The following is a 16,695-nucleotide window of genomic DNA, read 5'->3' as shown; positions in this document are numbered from 1 at the left end:
GCAAAAGAACCAGTTGGCTTTGCAAAAGATCTGCCAGCCACACGACGTGACAACTCTTGATAGTGCCAAGATTATTGGATGGGAGAATAGCGACTCGTTTTGTTCTAAGATACTCAAGACCACCTTAACATACTGTGAATTCTGGGGCACCTGATATGAGGTTGCAAATATGGGATAATGGATGATTTAGTTCTTGCATTCCTTAGGAGGTTGCTAGGATCCCCAAAATAGGGAAACTCACGCCAGTTTCCTAGTGTGACCATCTGAAAGGGTCATTTGTGCACATGTTGCTTTGCACATACAAGCCCAGAAAATGGAACAAGAGCTGTAAATCTTTACAAATATGGTATGAAAATATGTTGCATGCGATTCAGATAGTGTTTTTATATGAGAGGCAGATGTGACATGCCCTTTGTATGATGACTTTATTTTTCATCCCTGACACCATCAATTTTAGTGACATTTGCTTTCAGCTGTACAGGGAGAATGACATTTTTGTTCTGGCTACAGTACCCTGGGTGGACTGCCTTCACTAACTGGAGCCCATCTACTGCTGAGATTTTCCATCTCTTGAGGCTGGCATTATATTATGCCATATTATGCAGCACTGGTTCTTTTATTTTTTTCTCTCTCTTGCCTGTCTTATATTCTCTCACCTTCTTCAATTCATTGCATTGTACCCATCAGATCATGTGACTCACCAAAGAATTGAACTGTGATAAGGCTGAATATTTAAGTAAATCTATGTCAATATGTTGCTGCTAGAGCATATCATCTATGTAGAGAAAAATATTTTCTAATAGACATCCTAGGTTATTCTTCTGAGACTCTTAAGACATTACCACATTTAGGGGTGTTAGAATAGTTTCTAGATTGACAAAATCAATTAGATCTGAAATAATCAATCTTGTATGGTGTTGGAGTAGTGAGCATTATGTTCTTGACATAAGAAGGAAGGAATATCCTAGGTATATGGATATTGTACATGTCACCAAGACAAGCTTACAAAGAAAGATAATGGAAAAAATGTCTTCAACATGGTTCTTCAAGTTGAATAGTTTATGGACTTTAGCATTTACTAGTGAATTATGATTTTATCCAATGCTATTTGTATTTGGAGTACCCTTTGTTGTTAGATTTTTATTTAAGTTCTGAGAGTGATAGAGCTTGAGATAAATAGTGTTGCCTTCTATCCTTGGGCCACAATTAAACATAATGTACATTTTTACGGGATATTGGAGCATCATATTGATTCTTCTTTTTTTTCTTTGGCTGAGAAACGTTAGCCCTGAGCTAACATCTGTTGCCAATCTTCCTCTTTTTTCGCTTGAGGAAGATTAGCTCTGAGCTAACATCTGTGCCAGTCTTCCTCCACTTTGTATGTGGGCTGCCACCACAGCATGGCTGACAAGTGGTGTAGGACTGTGCCCAGGATCTGAACCTGCGAACCTGGGCTGCCAAAACAGAGAACATAGAACTTAACCACTACGCCACAGGGGCTGGTCCCATCATGTTGATTCTTTGTCCTGCCTCCCCCCTACCTCTTTGCACTAATGATGAGCCAAATGGTTTGATCTTATTCAAGTCATTCCTTTGACTGAACAATTGCAATGTTTCACCTTGGTTTCTTTGCTTTGTTCCTTCCTTCCTTCCTTCCTTCTTTTAAAATTATGTTTCATATAGAAATAACAACAATAACAATAGCAACCAGAGACTATAGGCTGCTTTACTGTGTGTGGTAGTGTTTTAAGCCCTTAACATGTATTGTATCATTTAATAACAAGGTATTCATCATCCCCATTTTACAGATGATGCAACTGATTCTTAGGAAGTTGAGGAACTTTTCTAGATCACAAGACTAGTGACTATCAGAACATGATCTTGAACCTAGGCCTCACTAATTCTAGAACACACTTTCATCATGAAAGCCACAAAGCAAGAGCAGAAAAGAAATTTAAACATCATCTAGTTCAGACTATTCCTTTTATACATGAAGAAATAGGTCAAGAGAGGTTAAATGCCTTACCCTAGGTCACATACCTAGCAAATGGAAGAGGCAATTTCAATTGCTGTCCATTTTTATGGAGTTTATGAAGGCATATTCCATTCCATCTAACTGGCTAGCTTGGATTAGATTTCCTCTCTGGACCAGTTATTGTAACAAGGAGTGTGAGCACACTGTACAAAATTGTTCAAAATGGCGGCTACCTCACTCAACCATCTTGCTGGGGGTTAAGAGGAATCCTTGTAGCTGGAACAAAAGCTGTTCATTATATGGGGTTGTTATCTCCCAGGCTGGAAGCCCAGTTTTAGCCAGACTCTTGAAAAGCCAGGAAGCAAGTCCCTGCTTGGGAATTTTCCATGTTATTAGGACTCTTTCTTCCCTCAAAGTAGATCAAATCCGAGGTGAAACTTGTCTGCCTTCATTGTTCTTTGCTCAGTCCACTCTCCAGGCCCTGCCTCTGTGTTAAAGATAGATTGAGTTTGACAGATGGAAAACCAGCAGCAGTTCTGAGACTGACTGCCAAATGGGACAGAGGAGGAGGTGATGTGATGGCTTGTGGCATTGAACTGAAAGGGTATGAACACTGATGCACAAATGAAGACAATGAGTGGTGACCCTCCTGAGGAAATAGCAGTATTTTTCTTAACTGAATGAAGTGAATTGAAGGTTTGGAAAAGGGAGAAGGCAGCTACTGGGCAAGGTACTACTTTCTGTCATATGACTATATTGTACTTTAACTTGGATAATAGGCCTTCAATATAGATGTATGTCTCAATTGGACTTTTTGTTATTGAGCTATAATTAACATATAGCATTATATTTGCTTCAGGTGTACAACATAATGATTCCATATTAGTAGATATTACAAAATGATCACCACAATAAGTTCAGTTAAAATCCATCACCATACATAGTAAAAAATTTTTTTTCTTGTGATAAGATTTACTCCCTTAGCAACTTTCAAATGTACAATACAGTATTGTTAACTATAGTCACCATGTTGTATATTATATGTTTTTTAGTGTATTTCTCTGACTGTAAAACTAATCTAAACATATTCAAGAAAAGTATAAAGAAAGCAGTTGAGATTCACTGAGATACACATGCAGGTGGAACGGTGATTCACCATGATACAGTTCTAGTTCATTCTACATGTGCATCTCCTTTTCCTTTCCATCAGGTAACCAGGCCTCTGTGCTCCCCTTGCCTCAGGGGAGAGTTGTGTTGCACAGAAGTTGCTCGTACTAGAAGAAAGACTGGCTTTGGTGTTCTAGAGGTCCCTTGAGGGGATTATATCCTGGGAGGGAAGAGCAGCAGGGACCTTTGGGAAGGGTAAGCAGATATGCAAGAAGAGAAAGAGAGAGGTTGGTTTCCTAAGGTTAGTAGATCCAGTGGTCTGCTCTTTAGCACCCCCGTGCTGTGGCAGGACTTTGTGGGCAGTGTGATACATCCAGGGAAGCTATGTATTGTATCATAGGGATCCCCAGCCTTGGCAAAGAATCTTTTAGCGCATGAAGCAGGTCCCCCAGTCCCAGAGTCTGGAGAGGACTTCAGTCCAGGAGTTTTCTTTCAAAATGTAAATCTGAGCATGTTTCCAAGGAAAGATTCCTTCAATGACTTCCCATCTGTAGGAGACAGAGAAAGGTATTCCAGACAGATGAAATAGCATGTGCAAAACTAGGAAGTTAACAGCAAATGTGCTCTGTACCAGTGACTTTCTTCATCTGGATCATGAGGTTGTGTTGATGGATGAGCAGCTGGAGGGATGGGCGAGGGCTGCTCGTGAGCGGCCTGGACTGCCATCTAGTGGAATCTCTGTAGGCCAATGATTTTCAAACGTTTTTTAGGAGTATATATCATTTTTCGAATAAAATCTTACACAGAAACTCAATGGGCTCTGATGCCATGCTCTCCCCCATATAACCTCAGACTCTTGAGGCGTCTCTGTGTGACCATGGCTGTGGATAATGGGGAACACATTATCTGATCAGATTTGAGATTTAAGATGATGACTACAATAGTGGTGTGAAGATGCGTTGAGGGGTGGGAATGGAGAATGTTAGACTGGATGCGAAGAGACCAACATAGTGAGGAGAAATTTCTGAACACAAACTGGTAAGGTAAAAATAACTTCATTTTTCTGTGAATTTCAGTTTCTATTGTGAACCTTATTTGATTTGATGGTAGAAATTTCCTTATAATTCAGGGTAACACTCTCCTTCTCTGGCTTGGATCTAATTCCAGGGGGTGGTTATATACATTGTAAAGGCCACCAGTTATTCAAAACTTAATTATGTTAAGAGCAGGCACTTTACAAACTTTAGCTCATTCAATTACCATAGTAACCCTCTAGGGTATTATTGCTATTTTACAGATGAGAAAACTGAGGCTCAGAAAGTTGAGTGATTTGCCAAGGTCAAACCGCTCTTAATAATTAGAGCTAGGATTGAACCCAGGCAGTCTGCCTCCTGGTATGCTCCAGTATCTTTGTTTTTAACCAATGCAGCCAGGATGTGGAGACATCCGTGGGGAGTGTACAATTTTGTCCTTGGGAATGATCAGTCCTCTCTGACATCCATTGCCATTGTATTTTCTTTTCTTTATCCCATCTGTTTCTAGACATTGTCCATGCAGGTTGCTCTGGATCCTCCAGAATGATTCACTTAGCTACTCACAACATTTACTACACCAGGAAGAAACTCTTTGAGAATGTCTAGGGCTCTATCTACCTAGACCAGTGGTTCTCAACTGGAATTTTGCCCCCAGGTGACTTTTGGCAATGTCTAGAAACTTTTTTGATTGTCCCACCTCGGGGTGGGGATTATGTTTCTGGCATCTAATAGATAGAGGCCAGGGATGCTGCTAAACATCCTCCAATGCACAGGACAGTCCCCACAACAAAGAATTATTTGGACCAAGACGTTAATAGTGCCGAGGTTGAGAAACTCCGACATAGACATGAAATTACATTTCGACCATTTTAGTTACAAAGTCTTACTTTATTCCCAGGGCTCCATCTTCCCAGGAAAGCACAAATTCCCTTGGTTCTTAGCTCCACCACACCTCCTGGGGTTTCTGTTACCTTTCCCTCTATCAGGGGTCAGTGCAGGGCTGGTGAGTGGGCTGGGACCTGGGCCTTCCTTTCAGATGCTCACTTAAGTCTAAACTCTCTGCACCTACCTTTTGACTATTTCCTCTCTCTTTTACCTGGTGTGAATGTAGGAAACTTTGCTCTTACACATCATATTCTTCCAAATCCATTGCCCATGAGTTCCCTTAACGTTTGAGACTCAAACTGCAAGAACTGATTACCTTTTTCTCTGCTTTATGCTATGTAATCTGTTTTCTGGGGACAATAAATGCAAAAAAGTCAGCAGACTGAATGAAGTTTTACAGAAATGCAAGGAAAACCTTAGTTTGTCATGTCAGCATTTTGTAATCTATACTCAGGTGCACCACTGTCCCTGGAGATGTCAATAGGCTTTCTATTAAAAGGAGGAAGTGCTGTATGTGGTCCCCCTCTCTGGGAATTCACAAGCCATATAAGCAAACTATTTAAATTTGTCTATTCCAGGACTTCCATGAAGCATTTGACTAGAAAACTTTTCTTTTTCATGGAATCCCCAAGAACAGTTTGTACATAATTTGAGAAATGCTAGTCTGTGTAAGAAATGCGGCCTTTATCAAAGAATTGCCAGAGATAAGAGGATAGGTTCTAGAGATGTTAAAAGTTAGACTCAATAGGACTTGATGAATGATTGGTCCTGAGAGGTAAAGAAGCGAGAGAAATCAATGAGAGAATATAGAAGCTTCAAAACTGAGGGAACAAATTTTGTATCATTCCTTATATATCACAAAGTGTTAGGCACCAGGGATTTTTAAAAGTATAAACCAAACAATAACAGTACTGAATTTATCTCCTGGATTATTGTAATGGCTTTCTAGATAGTCTCCTAGCTTTCATTTGCTTTCTCTTCTAATTTTATCTCCACAGTGCCACCAAAGAAATCTTTCTAAACAAAGATGTAATCATGGCATTGTTCTGATCAAAGAACTTCTGTGATTCAATTTTGCCCACACACAATCCAGGCTCCTTTGCATAGCGTTCAGAGGCCCTGGTCAAAATCTTCCTGAATATAGATTTCACTTGGTGTGCAAAAAATAAGCAACTCTTCCTCAACAAGGTCTTCCCTTGCACTGCTGGTGCATACATGCTTGTGTGCCTTTTAGGGACCTTGGGGGACAAGACATGTTGTGCTGGGGGACCTTGTATCTGCTCCTGTCCTGTATGAATGACTTGATTCTGTAAGTTTTATAAATATGTCTGCAACTTAATCTACTAGAATGGGAGTGTGTGTGGTGTGTCTCTGCCTATGCGGCTATCTTCCATTTGTGTCTCTGGATCCACTCTCACCCTTGTCCACTGGATTCCCTGCTCTTGGAGGCTGACCAGTGTGGAGTGAATGTGTGGAATCTCTTGCCCTCTGTGTGATGGTTGGGTTTGGTTAATGGAAAATGCTCGCAGGAGAGAGGAGGGAAGGAGAGTGAGATCAGAGTGTGTGTTTCCTAGATCCCTCCCTGGAAAGACACCACAGGCCGGCTGTGCCCTGTGCCGGTCACTTCTCCCCTAAACGTGGCCTCCTTCATAGTCTTTCCTCCGCTCCAGGTTCTGGTAACTGCCTTCTCCTCTGGGAGTGGTAACACCACTCCTGCTTTAACCCTTGGTTCCTGTGTATCCTTGTACGCTCTGATGCTATGCTTGTAAATAGTCCTTTAAAAATAAACCATCATCAAATTTTCCCAATTTGAATGTTGTATTTCTTTCCCACTGAAACCCTAACTGATACAGTTGGCCATCTGAAACCCTTAGATTTTTGAGTATCTGTGAATGGTAAAAATTTAAATAATAAAGAACTAAACAGAGATACATCACAAAATGTTCATTTTTGTGTTTTCCTTCATATCATTTCAAATGGTACTATAAATTTATGAAATAGAATATTAAATTTAAAAGTAACTGAATAAGGACAGTATTCATTTTCTGGTCAAGAAAAGCCATTCTTTTTGTGATCCATTGGCTGAAACATTTTCCAGTTCGTTGACTAATGATTGGCCATGACAATTAATGGAAGAGACATCTGAGTTGGTTTGGGTGGTGGGAGGGTAAGGTCCCCGGGGTTAGGGCTGTCGGGAGGTTAATGGGAGCAACAGACCCAGGGATCCCTGGATGGCTCAGGGGCTGCAGCTTTTGCAGCTGGTCTTTAACGAGTCCTGAAAGCATTTTCAAGTGTAAGTAAGAGGCTGTTAACTGACTACAGCTAAGCAATTCTCTTCTAGAGTCAGGCACAGATTTTCTTCAGGAGAAGAATTCTCCAGAAAGAATCTAGGTAGGAATGCCAATTCTAGATCGTTCTCCTCCTCCAGATGGTTTATAGTATCCTGTGTTCTTTGAATTAGGACAGAATATATAGCAGAAAGGGCTACACTTTTGCAAGGAACAGCAAAATGCCATTTATTTAGTCTATAGTAATAACTGATATTTAGCTCTTAGTCTATTTGTTACTGGTTCATATTATTTTTCTTTTAAGCAAAAAATATTTTAAGGTAGTTTTATGTAAATTAATTTCACCTGCCATAATTCTAGCCAAGAAAAAAATTCAAATTACTGATTTTTCTTGAAGGAAGAGTGAATAGCACTCAAATATGACAGATGGAGATATTGTGAAGCTTCCCTTATTCTCGTTTGCTAGTTTTTGCTTGCAGATCTAGCCATATAGATATTTATCTATCTATCTATATACAGATATATACATCCCATAGAAGTGTGTGCTCTCCTTTTCCTGAGGAATCTTTTGGAGATGGCGATGCAGCCAGCGTTTCCTTTGGAGTTGCAGAAGGCATGGAACCCTGGGTACTGTGACAGTGGTGTCGGAGTGAGGTGCAGCAAAGGAAAATAACCACACTTTCCGTGTGATCAGAAGTGAGGCACTCTATGTGCATGAAGATTTTGGTATGGGGGTAAAAAGACAAATCTATTGTATAAGCAGGATTTGTGTGTACGTTTTCTTGTTTTGTATACACTGATGAACCAGTGTTGTTGTAATCAGTGGTTCATGCTTGGGATATATGATTAGGAAAGTCCCAGGTAATCTTTTGAATATGTTGTCCTCAAGCTGTGATTTCCTGCACCTCTTGTAGTTACTTTATCAGAGAGTGAAATGTGTACCATTTTATTTGGAGAGAGGATTTAAAACCAGGCACAGCTTTGGAACCCTGGTCTCTATAACCCATTAATTCCCACCTTGTTCACCTCTGTATTCAAAGAAGGAAACATTTTTTTTCAACCCTGGGACTTGGACAGGAAACATTGGAGATTTATATTTTTCAGGAATTAATACATAAACTGTGGGTATATTTAACATTTAAAATTTTAGTTTTTCTTAGCTGTGATTCTGAAGTACTATTAAAATTGATAAAATTCTAATCATAATGCAAGAACTCTGAAAATGCACCTTATTTTTGGGGGCTATTAAATTATAGTAATGATGCAAAGTTAGTACCTTTCTTCTGTTAAAAACCGTAACCTAGTATTTATATCTGACTGTGCTCTCTCAAGGTGTTAGATCTCAAGCTTTATTTTATAACTATAAAGATCTTTAAAAGAAGGAAAATAGTCTTGCTATTTATGACAGTGTCTTAGTAAGATAGTGAGATTTTTTTCTAATGTGAAAGCTCTTTGTCATGAGGATGCAAACATAAAATGCGTAAACTCGAATATCCTCAAATACCTTTTAGATGAGGCAGTGTTTTTTGAGGAGGGAAAACCACGGAGAGTCAGCTGTCTCATCAGGTTTTGCTCTCAGAACAGTTACTGACTTGTTTAGTGACCTTGGCCATCTTAGTCGAACTCCATTTTAGTTTCCCCTCTTGATAAATGGGATTTCTTTCTGCTAACCTGCTTTCCCTGAACGTACTTCGGAAGAAAGTTGTTAAGTGAATACCAATTAACAATAAGATTTCCTATCTCAAGAGTGAACTCCAACCTGAAAAGAGAACACAATTTACTGGTATTTTTTAACCTTGTACTCCTTACCAAAAAATAAAATTAAAATATAAGTATATTTTAATGAAATACTCTGGGATAAATGACTGAAAGTTCATTACCATATAAGAATTATATTCAATATAGATGCTTTTAAATATGAAAATGTGGCTTAGCAGGTTGGCAGCTTGCAAAGCCTTGCTTTATTAGTTAGCAAATGATTCTGGGTTTTATCACATTTATTGTCAATCTCAGTTTTTGGGTGCCTAGGAATTCAAAATTATATGCTCAGCTGACCCTTAAATGAGCTCTCATTCTGTCTCACATGATTTATAGCCTGGCGGCTCACATGTAGAAATGATGTATGATTTAATGAAGTGGAAAGGCAGAAGAGGTTCCCACCTTCGATTGTTTAATGCTCTCTTCTGGGTGGTGTCTGGAGCACTGGGGACAAACAGGCAGCAGTTCCATCCCCTCATTCATTTACCGTCACGGTGACAGGAAGGTCCAGTTGCTATGATTTGTGATTGTTTGCACATATAGTTTTGTTTTACTAGAAAACACGAGAACATTGATTCAGGTATCTTGAAATTGTCTTTTAAAAGAAACATGAGAAAGTCCATTGACTCAAATTCTCTTATTTTGCGTTTTTGCTTTATTGCTCTGAAGGCAAATATTGCAAGGGAAGCAATACGGCATTTAATCCTCAGGGCTGTGCAGGGTTTCAGCACCGCTGGTCCATGGAGTCCGTAAGTGTTTGTGGAGTACACCAGGAACTGATCGAGGCCCTGCGTTACAGCGGTGGCCAAGAGAGATAAGGCCCCTTCATGGGAGGGCAGATAATAATGCATAAATAAATAAATGCATAAATATGATGCTTTCTGTCTTGTGCCACAGAGTAAGTACATAAAGAACAACTCTAAACAAGATGTGCTGAGGGAGCGTGCAGGGCATGAGGGCCGCTCTAGAGCTGCTGCTGTCGGGGGAAGGACGCCCCCGCCCAGGGGGAGCCCCAGCCAAGACCGACATGATGCGAAGGCTGCAGCGCACAGGAGTCTGGGATCAGAGCTCCCTCAGCAGAGGATGCAGAGAACACAAAGTTCAAGGAGGAAGGAGTTTGATGGTCATGAAGAATACAAGAGGAAAGTGGGGACATGGAGTAAGATATAAGGGCAAGAGAGGTAGGAATTGAGAACTGAGGGTGGCAGATAGTGCAGGGCCTTGAAAACCATAGTAAGGAAGGGGCAGTTCTAGCAAAGCTACATTCCAAAGATGTTTGTTGAGACTCTCCCAGCTGCCCCCCACCAGCACCCCCAGAAGCTGTGGCGCACCTGTTTAAGTTATACATCCCCCTTTAGATCTAGGCCCCACCTGAATAATGTGGAGTATAGAGTTCTGGGGCCAAAGCACGCACAAAAATGTCCCATTACCTCAAGGGTCATCACCTTCCTCCACAATTTGTTATTTTGAAAAATTACAGAAACCCAGAAAAGTTACAAAAACTCTTCATGTGGAGTCACCAGTTGGTAACAATTTGCTGTCTTTGCTTTATTTCTTTTCTTTCTCTACATATTTGGTTTATGTTTTGTTTTGCTAAAGCATTTCAAGGTTAATTGCAGATGTCATGACATTTCACCCTTGAACACTTCAGCATCTCTCTGATCATGTCCTGGAAACAAGAATATGATGCTTTTATCTACTATACACCGTACACTGAAATTTCCCAAATTGTACCAAGCATGTCCTTTACAGCTGGTTTTTTGATGGTCATATTTCTTTGTCTCCTCTAATTCAGAAGAGTCCCTCAGCCTTCTTTATTTTTTAGATGTTGACATCTTTGAAGAGTACAAGTCAGTTGCTCTGTGGAATTTCCCTCAGTTTGGATTTGTCTGATGTTTCCTCATGATCAGATTTAGGTTAAATATATTTGACAAGAATGCTCCATAGGTGGTGTCGTGTCCTTCATAGTGCATAATATCAGGTGCCTTATGATGTTAGTGTGTCCTAATGTTGGTGATATTAAACGTGATCAGTTGGTAAGGGTATATCTGCCAGATTTTCCCATTGTAAAGGTATCATTTCCCCTTTGTAATCAATAAATAATCTGTGGGGAGATACTCTGAGACTCTGTGAATATCTTGTTTCCTAATAGCCTTTCACCTAATGATATTAGCATCCACACATGCATCTTTCCAGAATTGGTTATTACTATGGTGGTTGTGAAAATGATGATTTTCTCCTTCTCTGGTTCCTTCTATACTCATGAGTTGGCTTACTTAGGTAAAGAAAATTTTTCCTCTCTCTCCCCCCTTTTAACAAATCAGTATGGACTCAAGGATTTAAAAAAATTCAATATGTTATAATCCATTCCTGCCATTATACATTTTGATGCTGTCATTGTCCCAAATTTGGCCTGTCAAGCTGACATTTTCAATCAGTTTTTGAGCACTTCCTTTTTTTCTGCCATAGAAAGAAGTTTCAGACTTACTTTGTACTTTTCCTTTTCCAGACCAGGAATCAGTGATTTCTCCAAAATGTCCTGGTTTCTTTTAGTGGAGAAGGATATTTAGAAACCAACATCTTGGAACTAGATGTGTTTTTTGCTACCAGGGTATCATTATTTTCAGAATGGGGGTATCTTTGCTTCTAGAATCTTTCAGTGTCCAGAGCTAGTAAATAAATACAAAGACACACACATGCAGAATTATGAATTCTTACTAATACCTCTAATTCTTTTTTTTTTAGGGCATGCTTTTTGGTAAGGAAGGTTGGCCTGTGTTAACATCTGTTGCCAATCTTTCTCTCTCTTTTTTTTTTTTCTCCCCAAAGCCGTGGTACACAGTTGTACATCCTAGTTGTATGTCCTTCTAGTTCTTCTGTGTGGGATGCCACTGCAGCGTGACTTGATGAGCAGTGCATAGGTCTGCACTCAGGATTTGAACCAGTGAACCCTGGGCCGCCCAAGCGGTATGGTGTGAAGTTAACCACCATACCTCTAATTCTGATCCGGTACCACAGCGTTCTGTTTCTCCTTCCCTCATTCGAGATCTGTATCTCCCTTCTCCCACAGAGAAAACCTTGCTTCCCAACAACATATTAATATTTACTCATTTATTCACTCTCTCCCCAAATTTTAGACTTGCTATACTAATACCATTACCAACAACAGACTCATGAAATTCAAGATCTCTCCACACTTTTTATTCTTAGAATGCATTTCTATGGCAGCTTTATCAACAGGTCATGATGGAATCAATCTGCTTGTAGAACGTTACCTGCAAATAATAATATTCCTCTTTGTTTTGATTCTGGGATTAATACTTTCTCCCCTTAATTGTCAATCTTTTAACGTTACATCTGAGAATTTTATACTATTTTTTTTTAAGCAGGATGCTGTGTGTGTATGTGTGTTTCCACCGGGTGTTTTCATTCTTTTGTGTAGGTGTGCATCTTCTGTAGAGCAGTGTTTCTCATGTGTACTGCATCTTATTTGTGAGGTCTGAAATAGTTTCAAAGAAAAATAAAAAGATCTTTTTGTCTATATGATCTCCCTCTGTAGTCTCCTGAAATAGTCAAAATATGAGCACATTTGGGGAAACAAAAAACTGAAAAAATGAAAAATGTCTTCAAATATTCAATTGTGTCTAAATAAAATTGCACAAAGCATCTGAATGTTTGAAAAAATATATAAACTTCAATGTATCCAGGGTGGTACCAAGAGAAATGTACAATAATGAGTTGTGCGGCCTTTAGAGAAGGCATAAAATAACTTTGAAAAACTCTTTACATAAAACATTGTTATTTTAGGCCCAAACCAGAGAAGTTTCAAATGAAAAAAATGTTTCTTATTGAAGGTAATGTCAGCAGAATCACTTCTGCTCTTAGAGTGGTTCATTTACTCATGTAACAAAAATTATTTGCAGTTCTGTCTTGAATATTTTCTCTAAGCATGTTACTTTAATTCTGAGATGCTTTGATTATTAGTGTGGAACATGATAATTATAAAGTGGATACTTGACAGTTTAGGCTGGTAGATTAAGTTGTCAGCCCGGAGAACCCGCGGGCCCTGGCATCATGCAGGTGGCTCCGATTTGGATCGGCAATCTTTCAGAAGGGGGCAGTGGCTTGTTTGGTGTCTGGTTTTGTTTTTCTGATTTGATGGGCTAAGGTGGGGTGGGTAATAAAGGCAGGGTGTCCGAGAACAGTGTTCTTTCCTTTCCTAAAAACTAGTCGGTTTTTTAAAAGCCCACAAAACTTCCTCTGACTTACCCAAATTCCACTTTTGAAAGGTTTGTGTATATTAGCATTTGAAAAATGCAAATACTGACTCCGGAAGAGTTAAGCTCCTTTTGGCTATTTATGCTGTAGTCAGATTCATTTTAATCTGTTTGCTTTTAAATCCTACAGGAGCTGGAATGAGACTCATTTTTAAAAGAAGAGGTGAATATTTTGTAGTGTACAGAGAACTTGAAGGAACATTCTGGGGTGGATGCCCAGTGAGGTGGGGAAGCAAGGGAGTAGGCGGCAGAGGAGCGCCTCGCTAGGAGGGAGATTCCTCTGCAAGCATAGCACGAGGTAGACTTTTTATGTTTTTCAGTTTTGCATAGGGCCTTGGTTATGCAGCATCACCCAAGATACCCACTGGAACACATCTTCCTCATTCTAACACAGTTTCATTCATCTGACTGCTACTCTGAGACATGTCTGTGGAAAGAGGCTCTGGCATGGAACTTCAAACCCACAGCTGGATGTTATACCACGGCAGTCTTGCCTAACTTGAAATGAAACTCCATACCCTCTTACAATTTGCTCATGTCTTATGACTAAGTTATTTTTCTCTGTTACAAGAATTAATAATCTGCAAGGTTCCAAGTGCATGAATCAGAGAACTAGAAGGTACTCAGATTTTCTCTATCAGTCTCTTTAAATCAAGATCCCAAGAAACAGGCATGCTTGGCACAGGAGTGGCAGGGCTTGGACCACAACACTGGCCTCCTGACTCCAGGCCCAGGGCTGGGCCCCTTTGCCTGCATACCTATTACTTGCTATAACCCAATAGACCTCTCTTTTTCTCTTGGAAAGAACGTTTGAGCAAACTTCTGGGCCATGAAAGCATTGGTACCTGCTAGCAAGGAAATCTAATTCTGGAAAATTAGAGATTATACTTTCATTTTATGCAAATATAGCCAAGTGTATGTAGGTCACAGATAGGTTTTGTTTTTTTTAAAGTATAATAATTTAGATGATAGGCCCATTTTTACCTATTTTTTTCAAGTGACCTAATCTGATAAATTTGGAATCCTTGAGAGAGTTTCATGTAATTTTACTGGATCGTCACTTTGCAATACAATGCAATGTAGCTCTGTGGTTAAGAGTGTGGGGTGGGGCCAGTTAACCTGCTGACCATTTCCTAGCTCAGTGAATTGGGAAAGTTCCTGTTTGCTTATTTGAAAAACAAGGATAACAATACCTACCTCACAAGGTTATGTGAGGATTAAATTAGCTAATGCATAGAATCTGTAGCATAGTGCCTGGCACTTTGTAAATGCACAGTAACTATTATCCATTATCATTATTATTACGGTTACTGCCTGGAAAAGGAAGTCTATGTAGACCAGGCATCTTAAGTTCAGGATTCAAATGCAATTTCTCTTGTTTTCCATTTCATGAGCATTATAGTGTGTTTTCAGATATTTTATAAAAATCAGTTTAATTAATAGACTTTATTTTTTAGAGCAGTTTTAGGTTTACAGAAAAATTCGAGGAGAAAGTACAGAGTTCCCTATGCTCCCCCTTCCATCCCCTTTCCCTGTTGTTACCATCTTGCCTTGGTGTGGTACATTTGTTACAATCGATGAACCAGTGTTGCTACATTACTACTAACTAAAGTCCATAGTTTGCATTAGCGTTTACTCTTTGTGTTGTATGTTCTATGAGTTTTTCCAAATGCATATTGTTATCCACCATTACAGTACCATGCAAAATAGTTTCACTGCCCTAAAAACCCGTGTGCTCTATCCATCTCCCTCCCCCTTCTTCCCCAGCCCCTGGAAACCACTGATCTTTTTACTATCTCCTTAGTTTTACCTTTTCCAGACTGTCATATAGTTGGAATCATATGGTATATGGCCTTTTCAGATTGACTTCTTTCACTTAGCAATATGCATTTAAGGTTCCTCCATGTCTTTTTGTGGCTTGATAGCTCATTTATTTTTGTTGCTGCATAATATTCCATTGTCAGGATGTAACACCATTTCTTTATCCATCCAACTCTTGAGGGACATCTTGGTTGCTTCCAAGTTTGGGCAATTATGAACAAAGCTGCTATAATCATATGTGTGCAGGTTTTTGTCTCAACATAAGTTCTCAACCCATTTGGGTGTATACCTAGGAGCATGATTCCTGGATCATATGGTGAGACTGTTTCACTTCATAAGAAACTACCTGTTCCAAAATATTTGTACCGTTCTACATTCCTACCAGCAATAAATGAGAATTCCTGTTGTTCCTCATCCTCACTGGCCTTTGGTATTGTCAGTGTTTTAGCCATTCTAACAAGATTTTAGCCATTCTCATGGATATGTAGTGGCATCTCTCTGTTTTAATTTGCATATCCTTAAAGAAAGATGATATTGATCATCTTTTCATATGCTTGTTTGCCATTTGTATATCTTCTTTGGTCAGGTGTCTATTCAGATGTTTTGCCCTTTTTAAATTGGGTTGTTTCTTTTCTTATTGTTGAGTTTTGAGAGTTCTTTGTATATTTTGGACATGAGATATGTTTTGCAAAGATTTTCTCCCAATCTGTGGCTGGTCTTTTTATTTTCTTAACGCTGTCTTTACAGAGCTGAAGTTTTTAATTTCAATGAAGCTCCACTTAATAAATTTTTCTTCCATGGATCATGCTTTGCGTGTGGTATCAAAAAACTCACTGTCCAATCCAAGGTCATTGAGATTTTCTCCTGTGTTATCTTCTAGAAGTTTTATAGTTTTCTGTTTTACATTTATGTCTCTGATCCATTTTGAGTTAGTTTTTGTGAAAGATGTAAAGTTACTGTCTAGATTCATTTTTTAGCATGTGGATGTCCAGCTGTCAGTTTATTTAATTTTCCTCTAGTAAATGAATTAACGTTATTCCTGAAGGCAATTATAAAGAGATATTTTAATCACTGAAGATCTGGGAGAATATTTAATGCTTTTTCAGTGAACAAAGTCTCTTCAACTATGTGGAGAAATATTAGGAGGAACATGGAATTGTTTATCAGTGAAGCATTTTGACATTTGTTCTTTTATTATATTTTAGAATGATTTGGAAAGACTGTAGAATGGTGCGTAGGATTTAGATCTGGTTGTATTTCTTAACTAAAACCTAGTCACTCGATAAAATGTTTTGTGTAGTATTGTTCAAGCGCTTCCACTCCTTTACGAGTTCTCCTTTATCTATCCTATCCTTTGAGTTACGGTTTGGAGGATTGTTAAAATGCTTGACTCCCTTCCTTCCTTCTTTCCTTTCTTTCTGTCTGTATCTGTCTGTTTGTCTGTCTCCCTCCCTCTCTCTCTTTTTAAATCACTATATTTGGCTAACAAGCCTTAACATCTGCCAACATTGTTGATCTTAGGAATAAAAACGTGAGATGATCCCTGGGAG

The 16,695-nt window shown here is 39.2% G+C and overlaps 1 protein-coding gene across 8 annotated transcripts in view; it reads left to right on the top strand.

Moving 5' to 3' along the window:
- The window catches only part of ZNF385B (zinc finger protein 385B), a 385,687-nt gene that overhangs the window by 15,640 nt on the left and 353,352 nt on the right, over positions 1 to 16,695 (top strand). The gene's annotated exons all lie outside the window — the stretch shown is intronic.

The sequence above is a fragment of the Equus przewalskii genome, chromosome 17, assembly GCF_037783145.1.
Source record: "Equus przewalskii isolate Varuska chromosome 17, EquPr2, whole genome shotgun sequence".
In the NCBI taxonomy this organism is placed as follows: domain Eukaryota; kingdom Metazoa; phylum Chordata; class Mammalia; order Perissodactyla; family Equidae; genus Equus; species Equus przewalskii.
This window is presented reverse-complemented; position numbering and strand designations above follow the sequence as displayed.